A 21,961-nucleotide genomic window follows, 5' to 3' on the forward strand; every position below is an offset into this window, starting at 1 on the left:
TGGTCTTTCTGAGATTTAGTCTTTCCATAAAACAGTGGACTACTTCTCAGGTCTATGGTGAGGTACAAAAGACCTAATATAGATGATTGCCTAGGTTCTGCCTAACATGGACTGTATATAAGAGGTGACATGTTACAGACTTTTGTTTTCATCTATCTGGTCAAGGGATGAAGAAGAAATAAAAGCAGAACACAGAACTAGGTGGAAAAATAGAAAGTTGACCTGCAACTATGTCCTGTTAGAGACATTCTTTTGGCATTCCAGATAGATAAACAAAAAAGGAAACCAAAACAAAAACTAAACTATTTTTCGATCTGCCTTTTCCAGAATTCTTTAGTGAATCAAAGATTAGAAAGAGACAGAGAACCTGCACCCTGGTGAAGGGGACAGCCACATGGGAAAGGAGCCACTCTCCGAGGACACAACCTCTGCATATACAGCCAGGCCGGACAGCTCAGGTAAGCAGGTGTCACAGCATAGTGACAGGCCCTTTGGAAGCCCAGTCACAAAGGCTGTTTAAGAACAGTACTGGGTCTCAGGGAGGGGGAGGGCTCACCTGGAACTTGGAAAGATTAACTCATAGTGGGCCCAATCCAGAGGTAGGAGATCTGCTGCAAAGGGGCCCAGGGTTAGAAGTGTCTGAGGTGCGGCCAGTCTGGCAGAAAGGAGAACTGAGGCTGCAGAGAAGAGCTTAAATTCTCTTTCTAGGTCTCAAGGAGTCATTAAATACTAAGACCTAAGAGTGTAAGTGGAACTGAAGAGTTTCCTGGGAGCCTGGGGTGGTAGAGAAGCAAAGGAGTGAAGCAAAAGGCAGCTGGTAGCTGATGTGCATGAATACTGATGTATATCAGTTTGCTGAATCATTTACCCTTCTTAGCTGTTACTAAACTCAGCCTTCTCCATCTCTTATGAAGTTAGTTTTCCTAAATTCACTTTTCTGCTGTTCTCCCAGAATCTTTTGGACTATGACAAGTAAAAATATCTGTCATCTTCCAGACACTTTCTTCCTGCCCTTACAAAATGGCATCCAAACAGAAATGATTTTGATTCCAGGGGATAAAGATCGGACCAGAAGAGAGGTTAAAGACCATCTTGTCCACTGATCTAGAAACTTCTTTTAGCCATGGGCAAACACAGTTTATACAGAGGCACCATATTTGAAAAGATACAAGGGGAGCTGCTTTGGGTACAGGAAAGGAATATTTATTTGTCGGGCACAGGAGCAGAGACCGGGGAGCTCTGCCAGACTGCTTGTCTCCCTCCCAGTACCCATGTCCTGCTCAGAGAGCAGAGTTTGAAAAATGCCAATCTAGTCCAGCTCCCAATTCCTTATCTTCTTCTTTAAAATCCATGTCACATAGTTGCCCACGTGCAGGGAAAAAAAATCCCTCACTCTCTAAAGCAGCATGTTCTATCTTTGGCTAGTTCTTCCTTTTTTTGTACCACCACGCTTTGTTTTTGTGAAATGTCCACACATCAGCACTCTTTGGTACCATACTAAGACATTTTATCCTGAGATCCCTTGACTTAAATCAAGGATTTCACAAAACTCCTAATTTATATCTTTGGAGTTTATCTGTGTTTCCTTTTTATTACAAACATTATACTGAAAACAGAAAAAGGAATATTATTTTTGGAAAAGGGAGGGTCTGCTAGGAAGTAATATCAACAGGGTGTGGGAAATAAGTAGCATATAAATTAACCACATATATATAAACAAAAGCATAGTCCCTAAGATGAAATATCTAATCAATGTTGTAATGTCAAAATAAAAACAACTGAGTAACAAAATTCCTCAGTAGTAAAGTCTTCTCAGTTAAAGGGGGAAAAAAGCAAAACAAATTTATGTCACAAAAGTGTGTCGAAAGTGTATTTATATAAAGTAGGAATGCATTGTTTACCTACAAAGAAATAGTGTATATAGCAGGCATCGTTTTAAGTTACAAAGTTGAGATAGTATGTATCCCTTAACATCAAAAACAACTATTAAAGTGAAGAATCCTCTAAATATCATGACTTATATGTGCCACAGTTTCTCTTTGCAGTATCTGTCAATATTTAACAGGTTATATCAGGTGGCATTAAGCTACCATGAGTTTCATTGTCATAAGGATATGAACTCTGTGGTGGTGGGGGACCAGCATGCGAATGTAGCCACCAAAAAGGTTAATATGATTTTAAACTGTAAATAGAAACATTGCTCTGGGCAGCAAAATCTAAGTTTGATATTTAAGACAGAGTGTTGGAGTTGTAATCTGGCTCAGACAGCTAGGCTATCTCAAAGTGTTGTGCATTCTGTGTAGACAGAATGGAAACTCCATCATTCAAGGAACAAAGAAAAGTGGGCATAACTGAACTGGAGAAGAGAAGACTCCTGAGGAATTTGATGGTCATTTCCAGGATCTGGAAGGCTGTTTTAGAGATAGCAGAGACATAGACCTACCTCTACACACAGAAATGTTCAGAAATAAAATAGACTTTAACAGAAGAATTCAGACACCAGTCATAGGGGTCATTAAAAAAAAAGCCAGGGGCCTTTTGCTGGAGATGTTTAAGTAAATGTTTTTCAAATATGGTTCCAGACCTATGTGAAAGTCATAAAATGAAACAAACTTAGTGGATTATTACAGTTTTTTGTCCCTTAAAGAGAATAAAATAGGAAATATTCATATTCTGGGCCTGCGGAAAACGTGTATAAAGGCATATATTATTTTGCTATTATTTCATGAAACTTCTGTTATACACACATGAGTTGTGTTCAAGGTCTCAGTATGAAATAAGTCCCTTCTTTCAAGGAAGCTCTATGACCAATGTGGGGCTTGAATTCTTAACTATGAGATCAAGAGTGGCATGCTCCATGGACAAAGTCAGTTAGGCGTCCCCTAAAATGCCTATCTTCTTGTGAACTGCAGTCAAGAAAAGTATAAAATTCACTGTTTCGGTTATCATCTTACTTCCCGGGAGAAAATCAGGAGCCAGACACATCTGAGCTAGCATCTCAGCTAGAAAACTTTTATTTAACCTGTGGTTAACTTCCCCATTTAAAAATGGAGGAAACAATCACAGTTACCTCTGAAATTTACATACATATATATATTACATGTTAAAAAGAGATACATAAATGCTTTTTATAGGTTATGTAAATCATCATTTCTGCCTTTAACTTCTTTAGAATTACTTTACAGAAAGTAAGAGGGTTTTTTGTTTTCTTCATGCGCTGGCCCCAACATACACCAATACAGGTAGCTTTGAGAAGAGAAATCAATAGGCCAACGTTCTTGGGAGAAGGTTGTGGTGGCAGGGAAGGGTAGCAGAGTATGTGCCCAACTCCTTAATACAATAACGCGATTCATTCCCAGACACCCAGATGTAGCTCTTTTGCATTCCGCCATGGCTTTGGAGGGAAAGGAAGCCTTTCCATTTTTCTTCAATGGCTCTTTTGCAACTGTTAACTTTGGCTGTTGGTGTCTCCCCAGCTGGGACTGAACATTCATGTTATCAGAGAACTGAACATCTTGGCCCCTCGTGTGTGAGCCCCATTGTCTGACAAGGGCTGTGGTACAGGGTGCTGTACCAATGGTGTTTATTGCTGTTTGGGTAACAGGAAGAAACCTGGTACTTTTGTACTGTTCAAACACTCATCCTATTCATGGCCACTGTTTATGCCAGAGGAAAATGTTCTCACAGAGAGACCAATAATTTAGTAAATATTTGAGCGGGAGGTTGAATAGTTTCTATTGGTGTCTTTATTAATGATCTCTATTTCTGAATACAATGCAACTCTGTTGTAAAAGTGTTCTCTACTATGGATTTGGTTTATTGCAAGCCAACTCTTGTTCCCCATGTACAGAGTAAAATCTTCATCACCACAAGACAAAAAGCCTGTAATATGTGTGGAATTTTTGCTCCTGACTTCTGGGATGATAGGATGAACTGCAATTATATCTATATGTCTGCATCTATATTTATATGTGCATGTAAACATACAGTACTCTTTTCAGAAGAGAACAAACTAAATAGAATAAAAATGAGATGTCATTGTAGGTATTTTCAAAAGTGTATAAAGGCTACCATTCATTACATTAAACATACAAAGTTTTCCAAATTGGAGCAGTGAATTGGGTAGATGGGAGGGATTTTTAGACTTGGAGAAATATCTGGAGGTTTACGAGCTACTGACACATCTTTCCAACTTTTGATTAGAATAAACCAGCACAACTGAAAAAACTCAATTTTCTGAAATGTTACTTGCGCACATAGTGGGTTAAAAGTCTTCAAAGGCAGGTTTGTAGAAATAAATTTATTTGTCTATAAATTGACTTAAGGTTTATTTCTAACCTGCATTCTTCTTGGTTGTGCATATCTGGAAGGGCATAGCCCTGGCCAACGCTTCGAGAGCACAGTGGCATCTGGTCCTCAGATCATCTTGTCACGCAGGTATCCCCTGAAATATCCTTGGTCCTGCTAACCATTCATCCTTGTTCCATGCAGATCCATGCTTGGTTGTCCTGTGTCCCCAAATGCAAAGCCACTGGGCAGTAGGTAATCACTTGGATCCTACCAAATCCCTCTAGGGGGCACAGGAGTCATTCGACTGCTGCTGGATCATGTTGAGCAATGGAGAACCCCCTAAACCTGGCCAAGTTCAGCCCACCTCAATGCCCACCTTCATATGCAGAGGAGACCTTTTCAGTCACAGACTACTTGGGGATATTAAAGGACTATGAGTCTCCCTAAGGCCTGAACTCTTTTTAGTTTCTGTTGCTCCACCCACACTAGACCCAGGATGCCTGGAGGTCTATGGCCTTCTCTTCCTACGCACACCACACCCGTGGATCTGTATCTGTATCTTCTCTGTTTTTGCTTCTGCCCTGAGGGTAGGCCAAAGAAGAAAGCACAGGTCCCTCTAATCTCAGAAAGCACATCTTGGGCCTTGTTTTCATTCTTCCCAAAGTTTAACCTTTGGTAAGAGACAAGACATAGAATTCATCTTTCTCAGGAATGTATCTTCAGGGTTCTCCTCTTCTTCTCCTAGTCAGAGTTCTTGTCCAGAGCCCTAAGAATTGGGAAAACTTTGTTCTTATGCACTAAATATTCAAAATTATGCACTAAATATTCAAAAAAATTAGACATTTTTGAAACCTCAAAGCCAAGAACTGACTCATTTGCTCTCTGCTTTCTGTTGTGTTATCAATAGAGAAGGTCTAACTGACTAAAAGGGAAAAGGTCAGGGGTTACAGGAAATAGGGAGAAAAAAACCCCAAAACTTTCTCTTTTAAACAATTTCTTTTCACAGTAGTAACTGTCTTCATTGGTTTTGTTGGCTTAGCTGTCATTGTTTGAGGAACTGAAGGGCACTCAGAACTATGAGAATGATGTATGGATTGCAGTAGCCTTGTTTTTTTCTTCCATTGAAGAATACTTGGGCAAAGCATAGTGAAAAACTTGGATCATTAGACCAGACAGAGGTATTTTAAAAATATTGTCTTGGGCGAACAACCTATTTACCTTAGTAGTCACTTTTAACAGGGGTACCCAGGATCCTATTATAAATACAGTTTCTTTCCACGACCTCAAAAAATAAAATGAGAGGGTTTTTTCATCTCTAACATCCTTCATAATTTATCATTAAACTCATTCATGAATTTATTGTTTTCTTTTGAAACTAATTTTTATGTCTTATTTATCTATTATTCTATGTTAACATATTCCAAATTCTTATTGTAATACAAAGTTGAATTTTATTTCCACTTTTACAAGCTTCAAGAGTTACTTTTAGTATGAATGAATTAGGGAAATAATCCTCTCATTTCATATCTGTAGGAACTGATCATCTCCTTGTCTATTTTTGTGGTTTGGATCTTATAATGTTTTGTTAGGTTTTTCTTGAAGTATGGGGAGAAGAATTCTACATAGTAAAATTCTAGATGTGGATGAAATATGATTTCATAATGAGTAGACTTTTCAGTACCCTTTCAAATAAAGCCAAAGCCAAAATGGATAGACCATTTTGTTTCTAGGAGGATAAAGGACTACATACACACACACATGGGTTGTGTTGATTCTAAAATACCTTCCTAGAGATGGCCTGAATCTATGTGTCATGAGAACCACTTGGGCAATTTTTGTGACAATCTTGAGTTGGGAGTTTAAAGAACATCTGTGGCTTTTCTATTCATTCCCATAACTCTGAGATAAGGCAGGGCATTGTAGAAAGATGGTGGGATTTGGAGCCAGGGGCATGAGTTCTAATAAGCTCTCCATCCTTATTATCTGTGTAATCTGGGAAAGTATTTCACTTCTCTGAGTCCTAATTTCTGAGGTACAAAAAAACAATAATACTTAGCTCTCAGGTTTGGTGGTAAAGAATTCTGTGCTGAGTAAAATGTAAACATTAATTGGTGGTGTTATCTATATTAGATTGACATTTTGGGGTAGCCATGGAAAACCAATCCCTTCATCCCTGCTCTAAACAAAGAGTTTCTTTCCACCTAGGTAATATCAGATTGGGTTGGGTATAATGACATATGTTAGTGACACAGAACAGGATCCTCAATTGCAGAGATCAGGCCACATAGTTGGAAGATTTTCAAAAGAACCCCTGTATGGCTACTGGACTCAACAGGAGTTGCACTAATTCATCCACTCACTTATGCATTTATTGAGAACCAACTATGTATCAAGCATTGCACTAAGCGCTGAGGAATAAATCTGAATAAGGTATGATCCTTGCCTTCATGGTCTAGTTGGAAGTGAAGGTGAAAGAAATATAAATAGATAATTATAATATAAAAATATAAGTTCCTCATTAGATGTATGTCTGAAGAACAAAGCATAGAGAAAGGAACTACGAATTCTGCCTGGGGCAGTGAGGGCAAGTTTCATAGTCATCGCTGCTCTTTCGACCAAAGAAGATTAAAAAATGGCATGGGTATGGGTGTATGTATGTGTATGTGACAAGGTTTCAATGTATACTAATTTGTAAAAATAAAACTGACCACGTATGATCCCATTTCTATAAAATACAATGAGTGCCTCTGACCTCCTAAATCCTTTAGACCTTCCCTTTTCCAGAAGATGTGTTTTTTGTTTGTTTTTTTTTAATGGGCTATATACTCTTAGAAGGGATTCATCAAGTGTAATGGAAATATTATGGAAAGGCTATTTAATACATTCAGAGGAATAATATGTCAGCAACTTCAATTCTGTTTTTGACATGAATTAACCATTTTCTTCCTTGGGGTCTTCTCCGACATAGTTCAGTTCTCTCTGCTCATTTTGGTAAAGGTTTTACACCAGTGGTTATCTGAGACTAGGGCAGATTATCTCTGAGGTAGTTTGTCTCTTCAAAATGTCTAAAGGGAACTCAAAAGTTCAGGAAGTAAGAAGCACATATTCTCATGTGAAAGATGTGAGAAGAAGAACAAACTGGGATGAGCTGATAACTTAAACGTCTCCTTGCTGAGCTGAACAATTAGTGGTTACCCAATGGCTTCTGGACCGGTCTTGAATTGGTTTCCCATCTCAATTTCCCAACATTCTCTGTAACAAAAACTACCAAAGCAGATTTCTTAGCAGTTAACTCTTTCGGGAATCTATATGAAACACCAAAAGATGGGTTCTAAGAAGTGTATCAGGAATCAAATAAAGACATCTAAATCCACAAATATATTTTTATAAAAATTTTAATTTAATACTCATCTTTCAAAACTGCAGGAGGATGTAGTAAGCTAAGAATTGCATCCATCCTGTATGCCACAGGCAAGTTTATTTTTTAAGAGTATAAAAAAAGAAGATACAGATATTCAGAAACAGATGAACAAAAAAAAAAAAAAAAAAGCCTAATGACTCAACATTAACTTAACAGTGGGTTGACTTGGTTTTAGTTCCAGGCACGGGCAAAGGTTCAAGTTGGATCTCGTTTTATTCAAACTGGTTTTCCCACCAACTTTAGTTACATCGTGACAGAACTCCCACTACTATGCCTCAAATACCAAACACTTTGCCAATACTTTTATTGGATTAAAGAAAAGAGATCTCAAGTAAACATGTTTTGATACCCCCAAAGAGCATGAATCTCTATTTTGCTAGTGCCCCTTGTTTCTTATTTTTTTTTCTAGATTCTTTCACCACACCTCTTTGCTGCCAGCTATTTTTGTAGAGAAGGAATCTGTAATGGAGAAATGTACTTTTTTCATTGCCCAGTCATCCTCCAGTGAGACCTAAACCTGTTTAGCTGCAAATACAGTATCATTATTTTGCATAAAACTTCACGCCACTGTCATTTAAAGTGGATTGCAGTTCTTAAAATTTGCATAACCCAAGGAATGCCTCAATGTATTTGTCATAAAAAGAAAGAAAAATGGCTTCATCTCATCTAAGAGCCCAAAGATATTTTATAAAGACTACTGGATTGAGCAGGCAGTATTGCTGATATATTAAAGCCATGAACTGCTCTCATCCCCACATTAATGCTATGTATGACATCTCACAAGGTTTAGCAAACTGCATAAAACAAACTGCATTTGTTCCCATATTCTTAGGCCTATGGGCTCAGTTTCTGATTAGCAAAAGTCCACTTTGGGAGGAAAATGCAAAATGTGCCTATTACCAAAATACTTCAAAAATATTAATTTTTGCCTCAAGAGTGCCTCAAAGCCACCTCCATTTCCACCTCTGTCAACTACTTCAGTGCTCAGTGTGAACCATTTCTTTAAAATGGAAGGACTTAGATCCTCTTTTCCATTCCATAACATCAATTGACCTGAACAAATCGTGTTTTTTTCCTCTCTCAAAGGTAGTTTACCTCCCCCAGAATGCCTTCAAACAGTTACTTAAAAGATTTTCATGGTCGGGTTGGTCTCAGGCTAGAATAACTTAAGAGTCAATGGTAAAGGGCACAGAAATAAAGAGAGCCCTGGGCACCTGGTACACTTGATTGAAAAGGAGTCCTACTTTGGGCCAGAAATTACTGTTTATGCTTGGGATACAATAGGCACTACAGTAAGTTATTAGAAATGTGTCTTATTTAAGACCAAAGACCAGATCATAATCACAAAAACGTGCAGAGATTTTTAAAAAGAACATGGAATACTTTAGATTTTTCTGATGGTTTATCACCAAGTACTATACTGAATAAAGTGAATCCAGTAAAGAAAACATGAGACATCAGATTTAATCAATGGTTGGTTATAATTATGTTCTGTGTGTGGCCTTGGAAGGCAAAGAATAAGATTTTGCCAGTAGCATGTCATTTCCTGCCCATTTATGCCCAGAAGCCCAAATGGGTTTGTATGTTGGTGGAAGAATACAAAAGTTTAATCTAATAATAAGCTTTAGTTTAAGAATGGGGACCAATTACATAAAGCAGTTTCCTTCTAAATAAGCATTCTGAAGATAATTACATTACTTAAAAGTGAAGTACTGCAATGTGTTAGTTTCACATTGATGGATTCTGCCCGAAGCTGGAAGGTTGCACAGCGCTCCTTCAGGGCTGTCTATGACCTCTAGCTGGTCAATTTCAGTTCTTAGCTGTATCACAGCCACAATGACACATGGATATTAGTTGTCTCCATATCCAATATATAGGGTTATACCTTTGTTAAGTTAAAAAACCAGAAAGATATCATGGAAAGGTTATATGGTGGGTATGGGTAGGAGGCAGAGAGGTGGAAAGTAGGCAGTGTTCCCTAGTAAAGCCAATTTACACCTTAAGTACATAGAAAACCATCTAAAAAATATTCTGACCATTGCTTTAACTAGTTGATTCAAGAGTTTTTGTCTTTAAGAAATGTGGATGTGCGTACATGACAATCAGAATGACAGAAACATCATTACGTCTACCAATCACATTACCTTACAATATGACCTTTGTTAATCAAATTGTTAAAAGTAGCATTCAGAGAGGTGATTCAGAAATTGTTCTTATCTATCTCATAAAGGCAACTATAACCAAAATGCTACAATGCCAGTGAATCTTCAAGGAAATATTGGAGCCTGTTCTATTGATGTTTTCATTAAGGAAACAAAAGCAGACTATATTGTAGTTGAATAGAAGAAAGGTATTCTAATAGGAATGCCAATGAATATAAAGAAATGACATTTCTAGTAAGAAATTAGAAAAGACATTTTTAATAAGAAATAAAATCAAGGAATATAATAAAGAAGCAGTGTAATTTTTAAATGAGATAAATTCATAAAGTAATACAGAAAGCAATTATTTAAATAATTTAATAAATAAAATCTATTTGAAAGATTTGAAATTAATTTTATCATAGCACATAAGAATGTTGGAAAGGAAGGCGCCTGGGTGGCTCAGTGGGTTAAAGCCTCTGCCTTCAGCTCAGGTCATGATCCCAGGGTCCTTGGTTCGAGCCCCAATCAGGCTGTCTGCTCAGCAGGGAGCCTGCTTCCACCTCTCTCTCTCTTTGCCTACCTCTCTGCCTACTTGTGATCTCTGTCTGTCAGATTAATAGATAAGATCTTTAAAAAAAAAAAAAAAGGAATGTTGGAAAGGGAAGGAGTAAATATTAGTAGTCACAAAGAATATGTGAAGAGGTTAACATAGGCATATTGCATTTTCTTTCCCAGCATGAAAGAATCAAAATAAATGTAATTATTTACCGACAATACAGAGCTTTGAAATTCAAGTTGGTAACAGATCCAGAGAAATTCTTCTATGTTATCTATATTATGAAAGGTTGAAAACTGAGTTGGTCATTTGAAATGACTTAGATATTTAACACCAAATATCTAGCACTGAATGGTTACATAGATAAGAACTACAGTTCTGCCATTGCTGTCATAGGAAAGGTGATTCTGAGTCTCCTTCACTTATTAACATGTATATTCAGGTTTCCTTATTTCTAGATAAGTTAATGTAAAAAGAGGATTCTACTTCATATTTTTCACATAGAATTAAAAAGGAACATAGGAGTATGGACGAATAATTAGTTTTATCCTTGCCAGTTATTACCTTTCTTTTCACTCAGCCAAGTAATTTTAAATTATATGGAAATTATTCAACTAACATGATCTGAAATAAAAACACCACCACACACATGGCTAGAAACTAAAGGCACAGGTGAAAAATGTATCTGTCAAAAAAACATTTCAATAAAATCAAGGGCAAAGGTTAAAATGGCTAAAGGTCAAACTAACCCTCTGGAAACATGGAGACTGCTTAACTGATTTGGGAGACTATAATTGTATTTACTTGTCTTTTGTTGGAACCATTCCAACAAATTCCAAGCCATTCTAGAAGGGTAAATTTAGCATGGTTAAGGGAAGAAACCTCAGGACTTTTTTTAGGGACCTGCTCAGATATTACTTCCTATTCTCTATAGTGGCCTATTAGAGATATTGAGCCTTCTTTATCCCAAGAGCCGTAGTGATGGTTATTGCTTCTAAGGTACTGATTGTGATCCTAGAAATGTCAGAAAAAATACCCAAAACCTCTCACCTGCCACCAAAACCTCTCTACCTGCTTTCTGGGCACAATATCTTAGCTACTGTACAGTGGGGGTAATCTTTCTAGATGGACTCTTTTTTTAAAAATTTATTTATTGGGGTACCTGGGTGGCTCAGTCAGTTAGGCATCTGTCTTAAGCTCAGGTCATGATCCCAGAGTCCTGGAATCGAGTCCCACACTGGGCTCCTGGCTCAGTGGAGAGTCTACTTCTCTCTCTGCCTCTGCCCCTCCCCCCTATTTATGCTCTCTCTGTCTCTCTCTCAAATATATGAAAACTTTTATTTAAGATTTTATTTATTTGAGAGAGAAAGAGAATGTGCATGAGTGGGGGAGTGGCAGAGGGAGAGAGAGAATCTCAAGCAGACTCCCTGCTGAGAACAGAGCCCAATATAGGGCCCCATCTCACGACCCCAAGATCACTTGACCTGAGCTGAAATCAAGAGTCAAAGGCATAACTGACTGAACCACTCAGGTGCCCTGAGAGGGACTCTTTAATGCCATATTCCAGAACATGAAGTCAGGAAGTTAAAAGCCAGGTATTTTTGTTCCTTCATGAAATGGAAGGGAACACAAGCTGCGGTTGATAGATTTTCTGATGTTCCCTGTTGATTGTGAGACAGGACCACCAAAAATGAATTGGACATTTTTTCTTTAGCTCTGTGCCTGTGGTGTCCAATATGGTAGGCACTAGACACATGTAGCTATTTAAATCTAAGTTACTTAAACTTGTAAAATTAAAAATTCAGTTCCTCAGTTGTACCAGCCATATTTTAAACATACTCACTAGTCACATGTGGTAGTGCCCATCATATTGAATAACAAAGCTATAGAATATTTTTATCTACATAAATGTTCTACTGGACAGTGTTGCTTTACAGTATAAATGATGATTTTTAACATCTTATATCTTAAATCTGTATTGAGCAATCTCATCACCATTTGTACTTATAGGCAAAAAAAGTTGTGATTCCAAGAGGTTAAATGACTTGTCAGGGTGACACAGTGAGTGGTGATTTGCAAAAATCTGAGACTCACCTAATTTTAAGCAAGGTCAACTGACGTCTATCAAATGTACTTTCACAGAAACTTCACACTCAAAACAGATGAGTTCCCCAATAATGAAAATTCCCTACTTAAGATTTTTTTTTTTTAAGATTTTGTTTATTTGACAGAAAGAAAAAGAGAGAGAGAGACAAGCAGGGAGAGCAGTAGGCAGAGGGAGATGGAGAAGCAGGCTCCCTGCTGAGCAAGGAGTCCAATGCAAGACTCCATCCCAGGACCCTGAGATCATGACTTGAGCCAAAGGCCAGATGCTTAACCAACTAAGACACCCAGGAACCCCCCACCTGCCTTAAGATTTCTTACACAAGATTGTCAAAGGTGAAGAAGGGAGACTATCATGTGGTTATAGAAATCCATCACTTTTTCCTTTTCCTTGCTTCTAAATTACATTGAACTTTACACCTGTGTCTTATTTCATATTTTGGATCTTTCTGATTCATGGCCACCAATCCCAAATTTTTCACTTTAATTTATCTCATTGAATATTTTACCCTGATGTTCTAGTCACTTCTCTGGATCTAATTCATATGGAAAAACTTTGAGCCACAGATCTAGCAGATTTCTCTCACTCACAGACTCTAAAGGCGGACTATGACTGTGGCTAGGGAAAACAGATGCTAATGTCCAGGAGCACCTGGCTCAGATTCTGATCTTGCAAGTACTATAGGCAATAAGCAAACTGTAAAGTTGTAAACATAGACTATGTGATAGACCACTGTGGGCTCATTTGCAGTTTTGGATTTTTGACGACCAATATGGTCACAAAAATCAACAGTGTTTTAAAAAATGGGCAACAACAAATAGTATAAATGATTTGAATATATTATCTCTATTTTGCTAACTTCTCCATGGTCACAGTTAACACCTGTATATTTAATAAGGATATTACTCAGCCTAAAAATGTACAATTTTAGATATATTTCCTCAATGACCCAAACTTCTTTATGCTTCCTGATTTTCTATCTGTTTTTATCAATTATTGAGACATTGGTGTCTAAATCTCTGGCTATACCGTAGATTTGTCTATTTCCTTTTATAGTTTTATTGGTTTTGCTTTATGTATTTTGAAGTTCTGTTATTAGTTGCATAAATGTTTGCAACTCAGTTATCAGGTGTGTCCTGATTAATTGAAACCTTGATCATAATAAAATGAATTTAATTATTCCTGGTAATATTATTTGTTATCAATATACTTTTTTGGTATTAATATAGTCACTCAAGCTTTTTTTTGGACTAGTTTAGCAGGGCATATCTCTTTCTATCCTTCAAATTTTGACATATTTGTTTCTTTATATTAAACCAATTACTTATAGGTAGCTCGGGTCTTGCTTTTTATCCAGTATGACACTCCCTGACTTCTGGCTGATGTGTTTAGATTGTTTAGACTCAATGCTATTATTGATATAGTAGAATTTAAATATACTATTTTGTTCTTATGTTATTATCTAAACTTTTTGTTATTTCTTGCATATACTTCTCTCCATGTATTTTTTTTTTCATCCAAAGTAACTGCTATTAAAACTCCCCTGGAACATTTGTGTGTGTGCATTTTATTCTGTGCCACATTATTACATGTGTAGATTTGTGTAACCACCACTGCAATGAAGATAAGAGTTTTATCCCAAGGATGCCTCATGCTACTCTCCTATAGCTCCAGCCACCTCTCTAAACTCTGACAAGTATTAATCTCTTCTCCATCTTCATAGTTTTGTCACTTCAAGAAAGTCACCCTACATGAAATAATACAGTATGTAACCTTTTGAGATTGTTGTTTTCACTCAACATAATTATCTTGAGATTATTTTATTTTTTTTTACATATCAGTAGTTCATTCCTTTCAACACTGACTAGGACTTATGGCATATATGTATCACAGTTTATTTATCTGTTCTCACGTTGAAGGATTATTTGGGTTGTGTCCAGAAGAACAAAATCAACAACAGATTTATCTCTGTTAAAGATGCTGCGAAGGGAATGAAAAGACAAGCTACAGACTCAGAAAATGTTTGCAAACCACTTATCCAACAAAGGACTTGCATCTAAAATATATAAAGAACTCTCGTAAGCCAACTGTAGCCAACAATTAGAAAATGGGCCAAAGACATGAAGAGACATTTCACTGAAGAAGTATTCATGTGACAAATGAATATATGAAAATATATTCAGTATCACTAGTCATTAGAGAAATACAAATTAAAACCATGGTGAAATATCACTACATGCCTATCCAAATGGCTAAAATTAAAAAATGGCAATAATACTAAATGCTGGTGAGGTTGTGGAGAAATTGGACCACCCATTCATCACTGGTGGGATTTCTAAATGGTACAGCTAGTCTGGAAAATGTTATGCCAGTTATTTACAAAGAAAGACATGTGCTTACCATATGACCTAGTAATAAAAGCTTGGGCTTTTATTCTGGGGAAATAAAATTTTAAGTTCACACAAAAACCTATATGTGAATATTTATAGCTGCTTTATTCATGATAGAGAAAAATAAAAGAATTTTTTAACAGTATAAATTCAAAGGATAAAAAGTACTGGGGGATTTACTGTGAAACTTTAGGGTTACTTAAGGACCTACTCTTTGCTTGCATGGTGCCTTCCAAGGCTCTAGGAGAAACTCTAACAATGTGTTCAAGTGGTCATTTATTTTTGTATGATTTGTAAAGGTAAGTATTTTTTACTGTAATTAGTTAAGATTGATGTGTATTTCTACTCTTCTCCTTTATCACAATGCGTCTTGCATTGAATGGTGGCTATGGTCACTTTTGGGATCTAAGTAAGGAAGTTTATTTGGGTGTACGTTGAGTTTTGGTTTAAAAGAATATATTTATGTTGCATGCAATCATTTCTGTGAATAGGTGTGTTATCACAAGCCATCCTAGATTCTAGGAATATTTTTGCTATTCACTTTACCAACACTCTAGACATCACAATGCAAATGTGATGTATTGTAGTATTGTAGTATTGTAGTATTATTGTTCCTATGATACTAATATATCCAAGTAGTGCCAAAGTAATAATTAAAATATACAAAGCCAGAAACTAATGTCTTAAAAATTGTTCCAAATATCAGATATATAAAATTTGGTGAATAATTTGGTGTCCTTTAGACCATATTTTTTTCTGTTTTGATGAGAATTTTATCAACTGTGATTTATAAGATTTTTTGTGTTTATAGAATATAGAACAATATTGTCATATACCAACTCTATGTGTAAAGTAACATGTTTTGTGTATCTCAGCTCTCAAAGAAAAAGAAAAAAAAGTTTAACCATGTTAGAGAAAAGGTCAAAATATTGTTCTATTTTCTCTAAAGAAAGTGTTGTTACAAAATTGTTTCCATGTAAAGAGACAATCAAAGTGTATATCATCAGAAAAATTATGGGAGAAAAATATTATAGAATTGCATCAAGCTACTAATCAATAAAAATATACTATCTTTTAAAATTTGTGATATCTATAGTATTTTTAAAAATTTGTCACTTTTAGGTCTTATTTTCTGATTCAAAACAAATATTCACTTTCAAATCAAATTTTGTATTCATAATTTCATCCTCATTTTCTTAAAAAGTATATTCAAAACTATACAAACATTTCTGGTAAAAATTTTTTGTACAAACTTTTTTTGGTACAATTTTATCTATTAGATCTTTCTGAAGAGAAGAGAGGAGAGATGAAGAGGGGAGAAGAGGAGAGAAGAGGTAGAAGAGAAGACAATAGAATCAGGAATGAAAGTTGGAAGCTAGAAAGCAGATGGGTGAGTAAGTAGTTGCTTACTTAGCCAACCAGAAAGTGCCTATGCAAACCATAAAGGTTCCTTAAGCTTAAGCTAAATCCTAAACTGGTGATAGTAGAAGCATAGAAGCATATAGAACCCTAGAAAGGCTCGGATAACCCAAACACAGAGGAGCATATCAAGCTGAAACCAGGAAGACCAAGTAAAATCTGCTTAAGAACTAAGTATTCGTAACATTATATAACAATTGAATATTAATTTTATGAGCAATTGTTGCATTCCCTCAATTCATTGAGAGAAAGAGGAAATTATGTATGAGGAGTGAGATAGGGGTGTAAGCAAGTTAAGTTTTCATAATCCATAGTATGCACTTAATGAAGCTATCTAAATTGGGAAAATCAAGAAAGAAAAGCATAAACATGTTATTTAAAAATATGGAGGGAAATATCAAAAAACTTATTGAAAAGGGTTTTGTCTCAGGAACAGAGTAAGAGAGAAAGAGGGAAAGACACAGAGGTAGTATTTTTTTTTTATAAGCTGTGTCCAAACATTTAAAATTTGTGAATGCACTCAGATGGGATCTTACAAAGCCCTTTGTTCTCCAGCTTGCCTTTGTATTTCATTTTTGTGCCTTGGAGTTCTGCCTATAGCAGTACATATAGGTCTGTTTTTTTCTTAAAGACCAGAGAATCATCTATTTTATTGCTATAATGTAGTTTACCTAACCAAGATTATATTGATGGACACTTAATTTGGAGTCAGATTTTTTAAATTACAAAGCCTTAGGGGCAAATCTCTCATGGCATATTTTTGTTTATATACATATAGGATAAATTCCTAGCAATGTATTTTTTAAAACTATTTCAAAGAGGGTTTTGTTTTATCTTTCTTTTTTACAAAGAAAACCTTTGTAAACAAAGGTTTACAAAGTTACCTTTTTGACTAGTTTTTTTTTTTTAAATGTGGATATAGTACAGAGAGTTTTCATATACTTGTTATTAATATCTTACATTAGTATGGCACATTTTACATTAGTGAACCAATATTGGTACATTTTTATTAACTAAACTGCAAGCTTTATTCAGATTTTTTCAGTTTTTAACTCATTTCCTTTTCCTAGTCCAGGAACCCACCCAGGATACTACAATAAATTTAGTCCTCATGTCTTCTTAGGCTTCTCTTGTCTGCAATAGTGTTCCAGACTTTCCTTGTTTTTGGTAACAACCGCAATCTTGAGAAATAGTGGCTAGGTATTTTGTAAAATGGCCCTCAAATGGGATATTTCTCTTGGTTAGGATGGAGTCATGTCTTTTTCAAAGGAAGACCACAAAGGGAAAGTGTCATTTTCACCACCTCATAACCACGGTGCATACAATCAACATGACTTCTCACTGTTGATACTAACCTTGAGGCTCTATTTGTCATATTACTTCATTGTAAATTTATACTTATTTTTCCACCCCTTTTCTACCCTTTTAACATTTCATGCAAGGCAGACCTGCTATCAATGAATCCTCCCAGTTTTTGCTTGTAAAAAATATTTTATTTTTTCTTGACTTTTGAAAGGTAATTTCATTGGATATAGAATTCTAAGCAGGTTTTTTGTTGTTGTCATTGTTCAACATTTTAAATATTTCAGTCTATATTTCAATCTATCTCTTGTAGTTTGTATTGGTTCTGAGGAGAAGTCCACTGTAATACTTCTTGTTCCTCTGTAGATAAGGTGATTCTTTTTTTGCTCTGACTTTTCTCAAGAATTTCTCTTTGTTTTTTTATTTTTCTGCAGTTTGAATATGATATTCCCAAGTGTGTGGTTTTGGTATTTGTACTGCTTGGTGTTTTTTGAGCTTCCTAGATCTGTGACTTAGTGCTGATTATTAATTTTGGAAAATTCTTGGCCATTATTACTTCAAATCTTTCTTCTGATCCATTCTTTCTTTCCCTTTTTAGTATTCTAATTACATGTATGTTATACTTTCTGAAATTATCCTACAGTTCTTGGATGTTATGTTTTGTTTTCTTCTTTTGTTTGTTTGATTTTTTTTTTTTTTTTTTTTTTTTTTGCATTTCAGTTTGGGATATTGTCTTAATGTTAATCTCATTGGTTCTTCTCTCGACATTTTCAGTCTATTGATAAGTCTCTCAAAGACAATCTTCATTTCTACTACCATGTTTTTTTTGTTTTGTTTTGTTTTTTGGGGATTTTGTTTTTTAGCACCTAATATTTATTTTTTCTTAGACTTTACAATTCTCCACTTAACTACCCATCTCCTCTTACATATTTTCCCATATTCCTTCAAATATTAATCACAGTTATTTTGAATTCCCTGTCATCTATGTTGCATTCGAGTCTGTTTGCCTTGTCTTTCCAAATGTGTTTTTCTTACATTTGGCTTGTCCCATAATTTTTGTTGGAAGTTATACATGTTATATTGGATAATAGGAACTGAGGTAAATGGGCCTCTAGAGTGAGGTTTATGTTAATTTCTGCAGGGGGTTGATCTCTGTTTAATGTTTGAAGTAGCAAGAGAAGCCAGTGGCCTTGAATTTCTTAAGTTTCTTTGCTTTTGACTCCCCTCTTGTGTTTTGTCACCCTTAACTATTCCCCTTGGAGAGAATTTACATCTTTCATCTCTAAGTCTGCAACTCCAAGGAGTATCTCTTTCTCACACTAGACCATACTCAACCTCTGGCAATTTGTCAAAGTTGCCATCCAAGTGTTCCAACTAGTTTGGCTCCATGGGCATCTGCTTCTGGTAAGCAGATCTCAGCTTCTGACTCACTCTCTGGATCCCAGATTTGGGGGTGCCAATTTGTCCTGTGACTTTAATTCTCTGATGAGTCCAAGAAAAGTTATTGATTATCAGTTTATTTGACTTTATGTTGTTGTAAGAATAGGAGTGACCCAGAACTGAAACTGGAAGTGTTGTAGCAGAGGAGATATTTTGATAGATATTGGCAAGTTGCCCTCCAAAAATTTTTGACCAACTCACGTTCCCATCATAATATGTGCAATGATTTCAATATACACTTATTTTTAAATATCTTGACATCCACATTTGCTAATATTTGACCTTGAGACTGAGATAAACTTAAAAGAGAATAGATATTGAAGAAAGTCTTGAAGATAACTTATTTTCAAAATGCATATGCATTTTTGTTATGTATTCACATGTGATTACATTCTATTATAATGGTGGTAGCTGTCTATTTTGATTTCCAAAGGGACTTATTAGCTTGACCTAAAGAAAGAGGAAGTGGGGTTGAGGTAGATTGGGTTCTAATAAGAATTCCTCCAGTTATGTTCATTTTTTTTAAAGACTTTATTTATTTATTTGACAGACAGAGATCACAAGTAGGCAGAGAGGCAGAGAGAGAGAGAGGAAGCAGGCTCTCTGTTGAGCAGAGAGCCAGATGTGGGGCTCAATTCCATGACCCTGGGATCACGACCTGAGCCGAAGGCAGAGGCTTAACCCACTGAGCCACGCAGGTGCCCGTTATGTTCATTTTTAATTAAAAGAAATTAATGGGTGCCTGCGTGGCTTAGTGGGTTGAGCGACTGCCGTCAGCTCAGGTCATGATCCCAGAGTCCTGGGATGGAGTCCTGCACTGGTCTCCCTGCTCAGCAGGGGGTCTGCTTCTCCTTCTGACCTTCCCCCTCCCATGTTTGCTTGCTCTTATTCTCTCTCTCTCTCTCTCTCTCTCTCTCAAATAAATAAATAAAATCTTTAAAAAAAAGAAATTAATAGGCAGGAATACTGATTTTGCTGAGAAAATTTGCATGCATTTGGATTTACACATACAAAATGTGTCAGAATTTTTTGTAAGTTAGCAATCAAAATTGAAATTTATGACCTTGTTCTGGCTTCAGGAGGGAGTAAAGCTCAGCTATTATGTGCATGAACTGACTTCTACACTAGTCCTAGATAGTTTCAAGCTCTGCCTCTTCTTTCTTTTTTAAAACAAAAATATTCTGCTAGAATTTCTCTTAATGTCCTTGATTATTGCCAGGAATGTAATGAGTGCTTTCCTCCCTATCTCTCCTTCCATGTAGAGATGATGAAGCAGAATGAGTAGATTTTTTTTCTTTTTTCCACATGAATGTTATTTTTCCATAAGTGCTTTTTCTGTAACTGAAAAATACACTTCGAAATCCAGTAAATGCTTTTTTAGTCAGCAAATAGTAGAATTTTAGCAAGCCAATGATCTTTCTGTTGGACTTAAATTTTCAAGCATTATTTGATCTCACTGAAAATTTTATCCTGAAAATAATTAATTGTTGGTGTTAAGTAGAATAGATGAAAAGAAAGGTCTGATATATCAGGGCCAAAATGCAGAAAAAGGAAAAAAGTCAAAGAATTTTGAATGATCAAGCCATTTTAACTCAAGTTTATTCTACTCTCCAAGTAAAAGAAGTGGAGACTATTTTAAATGGGCTATTTAATTATTGTGAAGAATCACAGTGTCGTTTGTTCATTCACTGATACAAATGTCTACTCATAGTAAATAAATTCTATATTCTAAGGAATGTTAAAATGTTCTCCATCCTGTAAACAATACGTTATGTAAAGGAAATGAAATATGAAACGAAGCCAAAACTCTTACTGCAGCTTTGTTTTGTTAAGTTCTGTGTTCGTAAGATACTGTCAGCCGTGATGAAATGTAGGACTTTATTAAATGTTATCATTTAACGACATGGAGTATGAAAAAATAAAAGCAAGTCACACTTGATGTTGTGGTTGGGACAAACTGAAGAAGTTATCTTCACATTTATATGACAATATTGCTATAAGCTGTGTTGAAAACTGGCAAATATTCAAGTTTTTAAAAAAATAATTCAGGTTCTACCCCTTCTGACCATAGAAGTATATGTATCTTGTAGGAAATCATCACAAAACAAAAGTTAAAGATTTCATCTGCATCCTGATCTCATTTTTTTAGACACTATATTTTACTAAAAACAGTTTTTGGACCTAAGGAATTGAAGTAAATATGAATTTTTTTAAGAGATTATGCAGCCAATAAAAGTAAATTTAATTACCAAATGAAAACTTACTATATGAACATAAGGTCTTTCACTCCCAAATCCCTCTGCTTCTGTTTTAACAGAGTTGCTGAGTGGGAGAATGTTCTGAAATCGCCCACTTTACAGCTCACTTTCTAAACCAGAAGCCTAGGATTAGAGAGGTTTTATCCGTGTACAGATAAGTAACAGTAGTTAAAATATCTTCTACATTCAGGCATCAGGAATCACCTTTGTTCTCTTGTCTTTCCTTAAGTCAGAAAGAAGTTTCTCAAATATTCTCACGTTACTAAATGTTATACTTAAATATTTGTTTATCCCATTAAAACTGGCACTTAGAATGTATGTGTCTTCTTTTTTTCTTGACTTGAATAGAAAATCATTTCAGAGAAAGCTCTCAATCCTAAAAACTTAAACAATTTTTTGTATCATGAGAAAAACAATGCTTAGAATAATGGTGCCATTTGCAGGTACAGTCCTACCATGTGAACTCTAACCCTAAGCTTATTAAGAGGCATATTAATGAGAATCTAGTCAATTTCATGATGAGTGGGGGGTTAATATTTAGTTGGTCAATTTATTTACTAAAGATTAACTACTTTCAATAAATGATATATCAACTCTTTATTTGTGGGCTAATTATTTTTATTGAGAGCAGACTAGG

At 35.7% G+C, this 21,961-nt stretch overlaps 1 long non-coding RNA gene across 1 annotated transcript in view; it reads left to right on the forward strand.

The window, feature by feature from the left end:
- The first annotated feature begins 365 nt into the window (after nt 1-365).
- The window catches only part of LOC309864850, a 59,840-nt gene continuing 38,244 nt past the window's right edge, over nt 366-21,961 (forward strand). The window contains exons 1-2 of the long non-coding RNA XR_014311792.1: nt 366-458; nt 16,186-16,295. This is a non-coding gene — a long non-coding RNA (uncharacterized lncRNA). The remainder of the gene's footprint in view (nt 459-16,185; nt 16,296-21,961) is intronic.

This window comes from Mustela nivalis (assembly GCF_964662115.1).
Source record: "Mustela nivalis genome assembly, chromosome: 5".
Taxonomy (NCBI): Eukaryota; Metazoa; Chordata; class Mammalia; order Carnivora; family Mustelidae; genus Mustela; species Mustela nivalis.